Source organism: Camelus dromedarius, chromosome 20 (assembly GCF_036321535.1).
Source record: "Camelus dromedarius isolate mCamDro1 chromosome 20, mCamDro1.pat, whole genome shotgun sequence".
Lineage (NCBI taxonomy): Eukaryota > Metazoa > Chordata > Mammalia > Artiodactyla > Camelidae > Camelus > Camelus dromedarius.
In genome coordinates, this window is record NC_087455.1 from 6,175,733 (window position 1) to 6,191,126 (window position 15,394).

General features: G+C 46.9%; 1 protein-coding gene across 1 annotated transcript in view; it reads left to right on the top strand.

The window, feature by feature from the left end:
- ZFAT (zinc finger and AT-hook domain containing) overlaps nt 1-15,394 on the top strand; it is a 137,075-nt gene that overhangs the window by 1,023 nt on the left and 120,658 nt on the right. The gene's annotated exons all lie outside the window — the stretch shown is intronic.

The following is a 15,394-nucleotide window of genomic DNA, read 5'->3' on the forward strand; positions in this document are numbered from 1 at the left end:
CCCAGTTGGACGCAAGAGCACAACGGACTGTCCACTGAACACCTGGTCCAAGACCCTTAACGTTGAGCTTGGGGCTCCTTCATCTGTAATTAACAATAAGTGTGCACACTGCGGCACTGACCTCACGCTTTTTGCTGCTCAGTTCTCCTGACAGCTCTAATTTGTGTGTCGTTTACTGATGAGGAACAAAAGTTCAGGGAGGTCAACTTCATTCAGTTTAGAAATGGCAGAGCTGAGGCTTTAAAAATCAACTTCCTCCGACTTGGGCGAAATCCAAGTGATTTCTGGGTGGCTTGTACTTCCGTCTCCTGGGTTAGTGCCTGGCCCCCAGTGGGCGCTCAGGGTGTATTTATTAAATGGAAGAATAAATGACCTAACTGACCACCTTTTGCCCCTTCCAGTCTGGTTCCCTTGCAGAGCCAGTGACCTTCCGGAAATACAAGCTTGGTGTACAGAGTTTACCCTCCACAGGTGCCCCTCCAGCTTCGTCTCTGAGACTCCCAGTTCGTACTGAAGCAGCTACAGTGAGTGGCCACCTTGCCAAGGGCTGCTAGGAGACACTTGGAGCTGATGTTTGCTGGCTGTTTGGTGCCACTGCCCTAACCCCCAGGGGCACTTTTCTTGGCTTCTTCACTTCAGGGCAACGGCTTTGCGTGGCACACCTCTGTCCATGCCAGGCAGGGACGGGTAAAGAGCCCTTTGACCCTTGGTCTTGCCATCATCCCATTGTTGTGTCAGGTTTGGGCAGGTGTGTGCCTGTGTGTGTCTGGGTGCATGCATATGTGTGTGTGTAGTGACGGAGCAGGGCCAGAGCCGGAGCAGTGGGCCAGGAGCCCTGCACTACGCCGGGCATGCTTTCTGACAATGATGCTGCTGCCGAGTCCAAGCTTGTACTGTTTGCCGTGCTGCAGGCCATTAAATCAAGAGAAGAGTTGTTGGGACAAGGAATAGCGACTTTATTTGGAAAACCAGGAGACCGAGAAGATGGACTAGTGTCCCAAAGAATACCCAAGTTAGGATTCAGGCTTCTTTTATACTAAAAGGGGAGGGTGTATGGTTGGTTGTTGCAAACTTCTTGGAGTTGAAATCCTTTGTTCTTGCAGCTGTCCATGTAGATCTGGTCACAGTGTTCCCATAAACCTCCAAGACAAATATTATTCTGTTCAGGAACTTTTAATCTCTATATAAATGGAAAATTGTGGTATCTTTAAAGATCAGAACCTTGAGAATGGGTTATCCTGTATATTTCAGGCTATAGGCAACGTTCTTTTAGTGATTAACTTGTAGGAAAAACAACAGAATACAATGGTTAAAGTAAAAGATCAGATCCAATATGGAGTCAGATTTGTTCTTCCCTATTACGATGCCTTTTCTCTTTGGTGCCTGCCCTCTCCCAAGTCCCTGGGTTACTCCTGATACATGGCACGGACTGCCCACCTCTCCTTTTCTGGAGTTTACTTAACAGTTTTTAAAAAAGAAACCTGGGCATTTGTTGTAGTTTCCTTCAATTTTCAGCTGTAATAAATGAGCAAAAGTCACGTTTTAAAATATATTACTGTCAACTTGTGGTCAGCTAATTTCTGAAAAGAGTTTCCTGTTTTGCTTGGTTGTTGGGTTAACTTAGGTGAGCCGGTACAATAAATGGAAAGATGGGGTGGCATATGGTCTATAAGGTCCAGCTTTTAGGTGGTAAACCGGCTGCGATGGTCACCCCTGTAAATGGGAGATCTGTAACCAGCCTGCTCCCATTTACTTTGTACAATGGTCCCTGTGGCTTTTCTCCCCTTCCCTTACAATTCACATAACAACTTTTCAAAGATAGCTGTCCTGAAGTAGAATTAAGTTTCTGCCTAGGGCAAGGGCAGTCAAGAATTAGATATATTAAAACGACTCTCCTTAATTGTATCTCCTTTTATCCATAGTTTTATGCATGCTGTTTCTGAAAACCTCCCCACCAGGAGGGGCTGATTTAATTATGTAGAAGGGATTTAGCCTAGAGTTAAATTTTCTCTTTGTTCTCAGCTGTTTATCCTGTTAAAAGTTCTCTGTCTTTGAAATTTCTCAAGGGCAGGTGTCAACTTTAAGGGCTGAAACAATTTGGCAGGGGAGGGGAAGGGAGGGGAGTGGAGTGTGGAATGACCACGAGCTCTGAGTCCAAAGATCTGCTACTCACCAGATTCCTGACCTGAGGGAAGTCATGTACCTCCTGTAACCCGTTCCTTCATCTGCAGAAGGAGACAGTCCTGCCTCCCCCCCGGGCATGGTGCACTGTGGATGCTGGTGGCACTGCTTTTTACCCCTCTCACCCTGACCCAGTCTCTCCGCTGCACAGCCTAGTGCATTTTCATCTACTTACTTCTTGAAAACATTGTGATTGGAAAGGTGTGATAGCCTTTGATTGATTTTTTTAAAGAAAAAAAAAGTAATCTGAGAATGAAGCAAATAGTCATATTAAACAGTTATTACAGGTTTGAAGTTACATCCTTTTGTTTCAAGGAACATAAAATATGTAGAGAATTGTCTGCTTGTAAACAGATTATGCTTGGCATATCGACATAAAAAGGATTTTAAAGTGGGTAGCAGATTCTTCTTTTAAGTCATGTAACAAATGGAGTTGCAAATTATTGCACTCCGGAATCTGGTAACTTCGTGCCCCAAACTGGGTCTGGGCTGAGGCAGGATGGGCAGGGTAGGGACCTGGCTTCAGAGGCAGCCAATGGCCTGGCCAGGGGTGTAGGTGATTTGAGGACCAGGTCAGCCACGGCACCTGGAACCAAAGAGTAGGAGGCTTTGGGAGGCGCATACTGGAAAATGAGAGTCTTGGATAACCTGGCATCCTGGAGGGTCTTGTACGTCAGCCCCAAGGGCCCTCGCTGGCTTCCTTCTTGCTGTTAAATACTCTCTACACACGTCTTTCTTCAGGGGCCACCACCACTTCTCTGTCCCCTAGGAGGTTTCCTTCCTTCCTTGCTTCCTTCCTTCTTCCCTCCCCCTCTTCCTCCTCACCCCCTCCTCTCTTTCTCTTTCACTTCGAAGCAGATTCTATGGTTCACCCAAATGTTTGTGCAAAATCTTGTGCCGGGAACTGGGAATGCAAAGTCAGGAATGACTTGCTGTTTCCTCTTGAGGACCTCATGCAGTCCTAGCAGTGGAAAACCTATCCTTCAGGAGATGGTGCCAGATGCTCTGATGGAAATAAGCTCTGAGAATTGAAGGCTTCGGAGGCGGGGGTGCACCCAGCCCAGCCAGGGGATTCTGGGAGGGCTTCCTGAAAGAGGAGGTGCCTGAGCCAGAACTTGCCGAGCAAGCAGAGGTACTCTGCAGAGGGGTCGGTGGTGCAGAGGCGCAGGTGTGACACACCCATAGTTGTGTTCTGTGTGATTTGGGGAGTGCTGAAGCCGGGGCAGCAGTTGAGGTGTGGAGGAGGGCTGTGGCAAAGGGTCTTTGGAACAATGGGAAGCTGTTGGGACTTTATTATGAAAACTTTCAAGAATGGGAAGCTAACAAGGCCTGCTGTTCAGAAGCTGCTTGAAGACAAGTTTTTTTGAGGTGTAATTTATGTATAGTGAAATGCACAGACCTTAAATTTAAGGTTTGACCACCCCTGTAACCCTCACCCCTAATAATAGGTAAAACTTTATCCCAGTGAGCTCTCTCTTGCCCCTTCCCACCCAGCCCCTGTCCTTCACCCTCGCTAGTCTGAGCTCTGTCACTGTAGATTGTGCCTTTGGTAGGGCATGATATAGTTCTTTCGTATCTGGCTTCTTTCACTTACTATAACAATTTTGAGACTTGGTATTTTGTTTCTTTTTATTGCCTAGTAGTATTCCATTGTATGCACATGCCACAGTTTGTTTATATGGTAACCACCTAGGCTTGTTTCCAATTTTTGGTTATTGTAAATAAAGCGGCGATGAACATTCTTATACAAGGCTTTTGTAGACAAGTGTTTACATTTCTCCTGGGTAATGGAATGGCTGGGTTGTAGGTTAGAGGTAGATTCAACTTTTTAACAAACTTCCAAGTAGCTTTCCAGAGGGGTTGTACCATTTTACACCCCATGAGCAGTGTAAGAGAGTTCCACTTGTTGCATATCTTCACCAACATTCGGTGTAGTCAGTCTTTTTCCTTTGATCTATTGTAGACCATCTGCAATGGTCTCATCTAGTTTGCATTTCCCTGATGACCAGAGATGTTGAGTACCTCTTCTTAAGCTTTTTCGCCATTTGTATATAATCTTTGGAGAAATGTCTAAGTCGTTTGCCTTATTTAAACACTTGTCTTTTTAATTGTTGGGTTGTAGAGATCTATATAGTCTGGATACACCACCTTTGTGTTGTATGTACGTATGTGTTGTGAATATTGCCTCCCAGCCTCTGTGTGCTTATTTATTTTCTTAATTTTGCCTTTTGATCAGCAGAAGTTTGTAATTTTAACGAAGTCTGATTTACCATTATTTTGCTTCTGTAGGTAGTGCTTTTTATATTCTGAGAAATGGTTTTCTACTGTAAGGTCACAAAGATATTCTTCTAGGATTGTTTATTTTTCTAGAGCTTTATACTTCTTGCTTTTATGTTTAGGTCTATCATCCATCTCACATTAGTTTGTGTATGGTGTGAGGTAGGGACTGAGATGTTATTTTCCTTGTGGATGTTCAGTTTTTCCAGCAAAGAGACTCTCCTTTCTCCACTTACTTACTTTGGTCCTTTTGTTGAAAATTATGTGTGGGTCCATTTCTGAGCTCTCTGATCTATTCCCTTGATCTGTTTGTTTATCCTCCATCAGTACCACACTGTCTGAATTGCTGTGGCTTTGTAGTACTTTGAAACTTAAAGAATAAATCAGACATCTTTCAGAGGGGTAGAATGCAGGCAGGAGTGAGCCCCATCATTAGGTGCTGTCTTGGTGCATCTGAGGGTTGACGACACTAAGCCCAAGCAGTGGCTGTGGGAATGGGGCTCAGGGCAGGTTTAGAGAAACAGTTCAGAGGAAGAACCTACGGGACTGGTGACTGAATTTCACCTTAGGCCCTTTGTCTGGGTCTGGTTTCTTGTCCTTTCAGCCACCATTCCCGATGCTGCATTTATTCTCATTTTATAGACGGGAATTGGAGGATCAGAGAGGTTACGAGTTTCCCCCTGTGGGGTGTGGGCTGGTGGCGTCCCACCCTGAGCCCCTCTTCTTCCCCATACCTTGGTCTTATTTTGCTGAGAAGCATGAGTTGAATGACTTGGTTAACATCATTCTCAGGGTTTATTAGGTGAACATTCTGGAAATGTTCTAGTCCGCACCGCAAAGGCAATGCAGCATTTCTCTGTTTAGAGGTAAATGTTTGTTAACCTTAAACATTGATCTTTTTAAGCTTTTAACTGTATTGGGTATTACATGATATTGATGTTTTTGGAGTTTACAATCTTTTAAGGGAGGCAGAGTTTAAACAAATAAACAAACACAGCATTTAATACATGATTACAAATTGTGGTAATTGCTTCTAAGTGGAGGGAGGTGGTGGGCAAGAGAAAGTAGTGGAGACCTGGTTCATATCGAAGAGGATCTAAGAAAAGTCTCTGAGAAAGTGAGGTTGGAGTGGAGATTTGAAGAATGACGTTCTGAATTTTATAAAACGTTTGATATTCTTCTGCCCATGTTTTAAATGGGTTGGTTGGTTGGTTGGTTGCTTTTTAATTAAAGTACAGTTGATTTTAAAATGTTTTATTAATTTCTTGTGCACAGCATGGATGGACTTGAAGGGCATGATGCTAAGTACAATGAGTCAGATAGAGAAAGACAAATACTGTAAGATGTCAGTTACACGTGGAGTCTAAAAATACACAACAAACTCGTGAATATCACCGAAAAGAAACGGACTCACAGACGTTGAGAAGAAATTAGTGCTTACCAGTGGGGAGAGGGAAGCGGGAGGGGCAAGATGGAGGTGGGGGATTAAGAGGTACAAACTATCGGGTATAAAATAAGCTAAAGGATGTGCTGTACAACATGGGGAATGGAGCTAATATTTTATAATAACTATAAATGGAGTACAACCTTTAAAATTTCGTGAATCACTATATTGGTACCTGTAACATATAATATTGTACATAAACTATACTTCAATTTTAAAAATATGATATTGTAAAATAAATACATTAAAAAAAAAACTTTTATAAGCAGAGAGCAGGTACTCACCGGCTCTCTCCACTTGGCAGAATTTCAGGTGCACAGCTCAGAACTGCTCCCAGTGGCCAGAGTTCTCCTTTGCCCTTTATCGCCCCCTAGGGGACAAGCATGTTAAAGGACCTGCTGACCTAGCCTAGGGGACACCTGGGTCTGCGGAGGTGGAGGCTGCTGGCCAGGGAATGGCCTGGCCACGGGGTGGGCACCTTCTGAGCAGCGCAACCTGTCAGGCCTGGCTGAAGGACCAGGAGGCTGGCCCTGCAGGAGAGGAGACCTGGGGGCCACCGGAGAGCCTGGTCAGATGCAGCGGGAGGTGCTGGCCTTGCCAGGGTCACCCTGAGGCTGCACTAGCTGGAGCCGAGTCGGGGGAAGGACGGAGGCCTGATCTGAAGTTCCCTGCTCTGTGAGCAGAGCGGTGGCTGCTCTTACCTGGTGAGGGGCAGGTGGGGCTGACTGCCCCCCCAGGCACTGGCTGGGGGGCTGGATGCCCCATCCCTTCCAAGACAAGAGTCTTGGGCCACATATAAAATCACAGTCACTTTAAATTGTTTTCATGAACAAAAGAGTTATTTGTTTACGTTTCTGGAGGAAGGATCTGTATCAACTATTTGTAAACGTGCTTAGCATACATAGTATATGGAATGTATTAGGCATTCGTTGTGTTGAATTGTGAGAGTAAAATTTTAAGATTACCGTACCTTTTTCCCTAGTGAAAACTGAATAGCTGTGGTATTTGGAGCCTACATCTAATACTTCCTTCGTATTTTCGTTACCAGGGAGAATGGCCCAGGTCGCTCTGGTCCTCCGGAGCAGGATGCCCGGTGGGACTTGGAAAATTCTTCTTTTCTCTGTAGCTCTTCCTGCTTAAATTTAAAGCTCTGTTCTGGAATCTGAACAGACCTTGGACACGTCTGAATATTAGAGGGCAGTTCTTCGAGAATTAATTTTCACGTTCAGAATACCTTATAAGTGCGACCAATTGCAGGCTTTCCTGATAAGTAAGGCAGGTATTTGAAATTTGAGATTGAACTTGCATTCAGATTCCCACATCTGTCTTCTGTTCCTGTCCAGGCTGTTACTTTATCTTCTCTGATTATGACCTCAGGAGCCTGGAACAGATGGCTTCTAAAGCATGTGACAGTAATAAATGAAAATGCCCCTGTCTTCTGCCTCTTTCTTAACAGTGTGGACAGGAACTCAGGTTGGCAAGGTCCAAGCCTCCTAACTCCTTGTCTCCATTTTCCTAACTCTGCGGGTCCCCATGATTTTGCGGTGGTGGAGTCCCTCTCCCATCCCACTGGCTGTCGGAGAGCGGGACCGCACACCACATTTCTCTTGAGTTGCAGTGAAAAAGCGTGAATAATGTGAATACTGAGTTTGTGTCCAGTCCATACTAATGTGATGTGCTCTAAGTGGAAAATACACACTAGATTTTGAGGACTGAGTACAACAACAAAAAAATGTGAAATTTCTTATCAATCTTTTAAAAATGGATTACAAGTGAAATGATAATATTTTGGATATACTGGGTTAAGGAGACATACTATTAAAATTAATTACACTTGTTTCTTTTCTATTTAATGCAGCTGCTAGAAAAATTGAAATAACACCAGTGGTGCTGTTTCTGTGGGGTGGCGCTGGCCTGGATGGGGCACCAGGCCTCGTGGGCCGCAGGGGCCCTCCTAGAGCTGCTGCAGGACCACAGCCCTGTGTGTCTGTCCACTCTGGGAAGTGTCCTGCAGGCGGGCAGCACTCGCAGGGTCCGTGTGTGCTGAGCCGTTTCCACCTGCCTGATAGGTTGTGTTTACAAGCGCGTTTTCCCTGCGCTTCCTGGTTCTGCGCTGCACCTGCGCCCCATTCAGCAGTCCACACCGCCCTTTTCCTGCTGTTCCCTCCATGTGAGGACCCCCTGTCCTGCACCGTCCTAATGAAGTCAGCAGGGCGGCTGCAAGGATCTCTGCAGGCTTTTGAGCTGAGTACCTGTGGGTTTGAGAAGGGAAAGGTTCCTCCAGTCACACAGAAGTGGCCCACGTGGGGCTTGAACCCAGAGCCTCTGTCCCGAGACCCAGTGCTGAAGCCGGTTTGAGGCTGCCCTTTCCTTTTAGGAGTAAGGCTTATGGTGCGTTGGCCACACAAAAGCCACCAAAATAACCTAAAACAACAAAACCCCAAAACTGGGACCTCGGAGGTCTGGCAGTGGCGGTGGCGGCTGTGGGCATGACAGTCCCTTTCAAATGCACTGTAGAACGGGAGTGAATTCCGCAAATTTCGTTTTTCCCATGGAGACAAGCCCAGAGACTGGTCACTTTGGAGGTGAGATGTGAGAGTTCTGGAGCCACCTTGGTGATTGGCACAAGGAGCTATGATGTCAGGAGTCTACACTGGGGCTCCCCATATCCCCAGAGCTTCCCGCACCCCTGCTGGGGCATGACTGGCGCTGCCACTTAGAGAAAGAGAACTGGGTGATGGGGGCACGGTTCCTGTTTACAAGCAGTTCTTTGTGGTGCTTTCTGAAGGAAAGGGGCCTGGGGCTGCTCTTCAGCAATGATTATGTTAAATGTGAGTATACTCAATTGCCTAGGGCTCTTATTTTGAGAGTGCTTAAAAATAACTTAAAAAAATTATGCCAAGTTTCAACATGGAAGAAATGTGTATGCATAAAATTATTATGCAACTGTTGGCCCAGCCTTAATTATAGCTGATACTGAGCATTTCTCATTTTATTTTGTTAATCCGATTTCAACAAAGGAACACTCATGGGACTTCTCCTTTGCATTTAATAGAAATGTTAACTTTGTGAGCTGTAGAAGTTGGCGTGCTCATTAGCATTTCATGAGATGGATGATAATAATACCACAAATTTGGGTGTGCATTTATTGGAACTTCAGCCCACCAAACCTCAGAGCTGGGAGGGCACCTTGGAGGTTATTTGTGGGTGGGGGGTGGCAGGTGGAAGGGCAGGTGCAAAGCAGGCAGGCCCCTCCAGGCTGTGGAGGAGCAGCGCTGGCTGGGGCTGTCCCCACACCCTGGCCTCGATCCAGGTGGCTCTGCCTGTCTCTCTGTAAATAGCCTCTGGGTGAGGCTGGGCGGGTAAGGTTCCACTTTAAGACATTCAAAGGCCACTTCTAATTGGTGCCTAGAGAGGTTCAGAGATATGCAGACTCTGTCACACGTGCGGTGGGAAGCTGGGGCTGGTTAGGGGCTGGGGGACCCAGGCTCTGACTCAGGCTGGCTCCCATCCTACCGCATCACGTGGGATGGTGCCTCCGAGGTGTCAGTCATCAAGCTGGGAATGTCACACTCGGGGTGCCCTGCCGTCCTGCAGCCCCAGCAGTTGCCCCAGGCAGACACAGAAACAGAAAAGGCCACTCAGGACGTCAAGTGCCCACGCCGGGGCCGCACGGCTGCTGGGCAGAGGTGGGTTCACGTCCAGATCTGGGCTTCCCACCTCACTCTGTCAGTGTAAGAGATTCACTTGTGAATAGGATCCACTTTCCCCCTATATATTTTCCTTTAAAATCTGCTGTTTAAAGTTTTTAGAAATTGATGTGTAATGTACATGTAGAAAAGTTTGAAGAGAGGAACAGCTCTGTGAATGTTCACAAACTCAATTCACTGTATAACCAAACGAAACCCCAGCACATGCAGAAGCCTCTGGCCGCAGCCTCAAGGATAACCCGTCCTGACTCAGATGGTGCAGGGAAGTCGGGTCCCTCTTGTGCTTTGTGTGAAGGGAGCGCACCCTGGCCTCTGAGTCAGACCCCTTTGGCTCAGCACCCTTTCGGGTGCACAGAAATGTGGCTGTGAGTGGGAAAGCACCGTAAGATTTGAGAATAACTCTTACGTGGACTGAGAACTGGCCAAGGAGTAGCTGGTTGTGATAAGGACAGAGAATCCGCGGTTGCCTTGGGTCTGATTCACCTGCCAGGTTGGTGGCCAGGACTTGCTGCCAGGACGGATCCACCCCTGCCTTGGAAGCAGCAGCGTCAAGTGGTGGCTCCTCGTTTAGGACGGCACTGGGCTGGGCCGTGCTCCAGTTTGCTTGCCTGCTGTGCCCTCTCTGGGCTCAGCTTACTCGTCTTAAAAACGGGGAGAGCAGCCCCTCCCTCACTGGATTAATGTGAAGATTAAGTGGGTGGTGGGCAAAGCATGGTGTCTGGCAGAGGTAGCGATCAGGGAATGTGAGCTGTGTTTTCATTACGGTCTGTCTGGGGAACGGCTTCATCCCTTGAGCGGAGGGTGTAGTGCTCATACTGGCCACCAGAGGGTGCTGCTAGCGCGTGTATGGTGCCCACTCTCAGCCAAGTAAACTGAAGATTTACCCTGTGTTGGTAACCTTTTTTTTTTTTTCCAGAAAAAGCTGATGCCCTGAATGTGGTGGTTCTCTGTTTCCTAGCTCTAGACCTGTTGCCAAGCCATGCAGGGGGCATGCTTATTAAGTGTGTGGTGGGGTGGTTGGTGGCCCTGCATCTGGTGCTGTCATTTTCCAGCCTGCTGCTCCGTGAAGTGAGTTGCTGTCATAAATTTGAACAAACACATAGAGAGCGAGGTTCCCTTTTTGGTGTAGCTGCTTTTAGTTGTAATTCATCGTTTGAAATGTCTCTCTAGTCATGATGCTGGGTAAGGGTTGGGACCAAAGGCTTGTATTCCTCCTGGGGCCTTATTGTCTTCTTAGGGGAGATAATGCTGCCGCAGGGGTTGGGCAGGTACGGTGGTCGGCTTGGAGGGTCTTGGTCAAATTTTGACTTTATGTTTTGTCTGGCTGGGGCTCTTTGGGCCTTCCGTGCCCCTGGGCCCTCTGCACACCTGGGCGCGTGCTCACCTGGCCCCCACGTCCGTCGCTCTAGAGTCGGGCCCTTTGAGGCTTGGCCGTCCACCTCTCCAGGTGTCTTGTTGCAGCGTGGGTAGCTCTCGTGTCAAGAACGCCTTTTCCTTGTCGATTCTAAGCTAAATCTGTCTTGCTACCGGTGAAACCACTTTATTCTTTTCTTTCTTTTTTTTTTTTTTTGTCACCTGCACACGGTGCACTTTAGTGTCATGAGAGAATGACGGAGAGAGGATGAGGCATGAGGTCCCCACCCACCCTCCCCCACCAGTCAGACGTCTCATCAGCTTCAGAGAGAAACACCACATCACTGTCCACCATGACAAACGCTGTGTCCCTCGGTTGGGGCTTGCGTCTCCGCTGAGGCTGGGCAGCCGTGGCCCCGTTCGCACTCTCAGCTAGCATTTGCCCCTAGTGCGGCGGCTGGGGGCCCAGGCTGTCCGGGGACCCATGTCTTCCTCCCCCAAGAGGGGGCCTCCTTTTGTCACTTACGCTGCCTTTATTTCTAATATCAATGTACATTTTTTTAAATTTAGTTTTTCTTGGATCACACAGGTAAGCAACACTGTGGAAGGTCTGGAGAACTCAGAGAGTCTATGAAACAGAAAATAACTGGTATTGAGAATCGGCCTCCACAAAGCCAGGCACTTTGCTGGGTGTTGGGAGCCAGAGGGGTGGAGGTAGGGCCTGGAATGCTCTCTCTGTCTCTGTCTCTCTTTCTCTGTTTCTTCAGATCAGTCGCCCTGGCTTTCCCCTGCCAGTCAACAGAGGTCCTAGTCACTCAGGTGGAAAGCGTTTTCTCAGAGTTGCGCATTGGCAGCTCTGGACAGATGTAACCTGCAGATTTGATTTGTTTGGCCTGCATAGTTTTTTTTTTTTTTTTTTTTTTTTTGGCAGGAAAGTCTCATTTAGTTGCCAGCATTTAAAAATCCAGAGATTCCAAATACAGCCCCCATGAGTGGGCCCGGGACTTTCTAATGGGCAGGCTTCCCATCCCCTTGCCAGCTTGCCTCCTCCCCTGCAGGCCCGGTGCAATTGCCTTTCTCCTGGGCAGGCTTCCGTGGTGGGTTTTCCGAGGACCAGGAGGGGCTGCCTGCCTCCTGGAGGCACGCCAGTGCTGAATTGGTTCTCCCTCCTCTACACTCAAGGCTCCTCGGGGGCTAAGGCCCCCTCCTCTGTTCTGCCCCCAGCCTGCTCTCTTACATCTGGGATCCCTTCAGCTTCCCTCCCCTGAGAAGCCTTCCCTGGGTGCCTCAGCTGTGGGATTTCTGCGTCCTCCCCACGCTCTCCGGTGGCACATGGCCAGCATGTTCTTGTACAGACACGCATCCCTACAGACACATGCATACAACCTGTGTTTCTACCTGATTTTTAAGTTCCTCATGAACTGTCCAAGTAGCTTTAGGACCATATAGGCCTGGATTTAATCCTCATAGACAAGTGATAACTTCTTCATCTGTGACATGAGATAATGAGATCTTCGCAGCTGACTTACTAGGGCCACCATGTACAGCTGTGCGGGTTGCACACTGCCCAAGGGCACCACATCTAAGAGAATCATTTTGCACCATAGATTTGTATATTATTGTGACAGTTTTCTGCAAATGGTAGTAAAGTACCTTGTTCCCATAAAATCAGTACATTTTGACCACTTTCTGACAGGGGGAGCTAGTGTCTCAAGGAAAGGGTGAATTTTCCCCTTTCTTGCAGAGGTGCCTTGTGGGCTGGCAGTGGCCCTGCTTGTCAGGATTAGATGTGGTAGGGAGTGTGACAGGGCCTGGTCCTCAGGAAAGGTCTGTCTCCTTCACTCTCTCGAAAGCAGGGCTTGAAGTACCATTGTGGAGGTAGGCCCTGCGGTGGGGCCCCCACCCCAAGTGTGTCTGGTGAGGGTGCTGAGTGGGGAAGCGGGGTCTTAGCAGGATGGGGCTGGGTAGGGAGTCCAGCCTCCTGTGCCTTAGCCCATGCTGCTCCGGAAATGTTCCAGAGGCTCCCATTTTAGCATCCCTAAAGTCAGGCGGTGTCTTACAGTTGGCGTTGTCAGAAATCAGCGTGTCTTAGTTTGGTAGTGTCTTTATCTTTCTTAGTGGTATCTTTCTGGAGATGTCTTAGGGGGAGGCTGTAGCTCAGTGGTAGAACGTGTGTTTAGCATGAACGAGGTCCTGGATGCAATCCCTCGTACCTCCGTTAAAAATAAACCAACCAACCAACAAACCTGATTACCCCCCTGCTCCCAAACAAACAAACAAACAAAAAGAAGATGTCTTAGATTTGAGGAAACCTGATAATGAGAGCTATTCCACAGGACAGTTGTGAAGATTAAATACGCCCAGCGCGAGCCTTGCGTGGTGCCCGCTTGTGGTGATGGCTTAACTGCTTTAAGCCTCCTTTTCTTCCTCTTCCTCTTAGAATCGCTTTGTTTTGGTCAGCAAGTTCTCAGTAATTGTGATGATGGTGGTGGTAATGATGCTAAATGGCATATCCACAGCTGGTTAAAAGTTCTGCAAAATAAACTTAATGGAAGGAAAGTGTTTTGTCCAGGCCCAGGCCTCTTTTCCCGAAGATAAAGGAAAAAAGTATTTCCACTTGCACTGAGCTGCGCACTATAAGAGTTTATTCATTGCCTTGGATGTGACAGCAATCTGGCTTTATGGTGCTAAAATATTCCTGCTCCTGTTGGGAAGCTGCCAGCTCTGATGAATTTAATAACTTAAGGGCAAGTGAAAAACAGGAAAACAAAAATATAACTCTGAAAGAATTTGCCATCCTTCTCTTCTCATAAGGTAGGCAATGTAATAGGGTCTTAGTTTTGGCTGTTGAACTCTCTTTAAAGTTAATCATTCCACGTAAAAGACAGTTACAAAGCAGAGAAGGGTGATTTATACTAATCAAGGTGAGGAAGAAAGAGATTTTTTTTTTATGCAATAGCTTTTAAATAGAGAAATTTAATAGTCTAGTAATGAGCATTTTGTTGTCTTGTGGTTATCAATAGATTTTTAAGCGTGTTTGTAATCATCGGTTCATCTAACATTTATTGAGTGCCTACTGTTTCCCTGGCAGCATCATCACTGAGAGGAAGATGGATGAGTGAGTCTCTGGCTACAGGTACTGAGCACAGGGGGTACGGACAGAGATGTGGGGTGAAGAGCCCGCACAGCCCTGCCATCTCACAGAGGTGGGCACAGGGACCTGGACTGTCCCCCTGCAGCTGTCCGCCTGCGAGCTGCCTCGCTCCACGTCTGTGAGACTTAGGGACCTGGAGTGGTTGGGATCAGACGGGTTATGGACACACCAAGCAGTATACCTTCCTCTTCTCAAATGTAACGTCCTTCCAGAGGGTCCAGACTGGCAGCCATTGGTGTGTGTTCCTTGCTGGAGTACTTTTTTTAACTTTGTATTTTGAAATAATAAGAGATTCACAGGAAGTTCCACAGGTAGGGCAGAGAGGTCTTATATACCCTTTACCTGGTTTACTCAAATGGTTACATTTTGGGGGGGCAGTAATTATATATATATACATATTTCAGCATCCCAACTCAGTGGTTATATCTTGTGTAACTATTGTGCAATATCAAAACCAAGAAATTAATGTTGGTACAATGGGCATATATGATTCTAATCCATTTTTTAGATTTGTGTGACCACCCCTGCAGTCAAGATGCAGAACTATTTATTCACATTTTGCCCATTTAAATGAAGTGTATAAACCCTCTATCCTTTTGCCTTCTCCATTTACAATATCATTGTCATAAAAATTTCTTCTACAGACACTGAGAACCATATCAGACAAAGTTACACTTTTTGCTTCATGGTCAAACATAATTTAAGAAATTAATAGGAAGAGGGAAATCTGATGTATTTGCCCGTATTTTTACACTCCCCTTTGTTCATTTTCCCTTTCTTGATGTCCCCAGGAGTCATCGTTTTCACATTTCCCTTCTATTTAGGGAACGTCCTCTGGCCGTTCTTTTACGCTGGGTCTGCTGGCAATAACTTCTCTAGCTTTTCATTCATCTGGGAATGTCTTGGTTTTCCCGTCATTCCTGAAGGAGAGTTTTACTGGGTGTAGAATTATGGGTGGACAGTTCTTTCCTTTCTGTCCTTGAAAAATGTTGTGCCACTTCCTCCCGGCCTCCATGTGTCTGATGAGAAGTCTGCCGTCTCTCAAACAGTTCTTTCATTCAGGAAATTGTATCCTTGCTAATTTCAGATTTTCTCTCTGTTCTTAGTTTTCAGAAGTTTGAGAATAATGTGTCATGGCACAGATCTCTTTGGGTTCACCTGCTTGACTGTGCGGGCTTACATCTTTTGCCAAACTTGGGAAATTTTCAGCCATTATGTCTTTGAATACTTTTCCACCCCCAGTCTTTTCTCCTCTCCTGCGACTCTACCAACCTG